This window comes from Seriola lalandi, unplaced genomic scaffold (genome assembly GCF_002814215.2).
Source record: "Seriola lalandi dorsalis isolate HSWRI2012SDOR001 ecotype SW California unplaced genomic scaffold, Sedor1 jcf7180002041410, whole genome shotgun sequence".
Classification (NCBI taxonomy): Eukaryota; Metazoa; Chordata; class Actinopteri; order Carangiformes; family Carangidae; genus Seriola; species Seriola lalandi.
In genome coordinates this window covers 1-404 of record NW_019511979.1, presented here as the reverse complement: position 1 = coordinate 404, position 404 = coordinate 1, and the positions used below count along the sequence as shown (strand labels likewise).

General features: G+C 37.6%; 1 non-coding gene across 1 annotated transcript; it reads right to left on the bottom strand.

Moving 5' to 3' along the window:
• Nucleotides 1-119: 119 nt before the first annotated feature.
• On the bottom strand, nucleotides 120-192 carry trnar-acg (transfer RNA arginine (anticodon ACG)). The gene has a single exon. It is a non-coding gene; the product is annotated as a tRNA-Arg (tRNA).
• Between the last annotated feature and the right edge of the window lie 212 nt (nucleotides 193-404).

Below are 404 nucleotides of genomic sequence, written 5' to 3'. Positions count from 1 at the left end.
TGTGAATGAAGGATTCTGACTGTTTGAAGGACATTTTCCTGTCATTTGGTCAGTGCATTTTGATACATAGTATATAGAGGAGGAGTTTTGGAAACTACGGACAAGTTGTAAGTTAAAATCGAGCTAGCCAGGAGTTGAACCTAGAATCTTCTGATCCGTAGTCAGACGCGTTATCCATTGCGCCACTAGCCCCATGTACATTTATTTGATGTATAACATTGATTCTCACAGAATAGCATATAAAAAGTTGTGCTATTATAGTCAAGTGTGGAGAACACCAGACGCCTGCAACAAGTATATGTAAAACAACGTACCTATGTATTGTTGCCATGAAGTTTTAGACAAATGTAGAGAATGACAGTCATCTTCAACAAGAATCAATAAAACAACTTGCCTGTCTATTG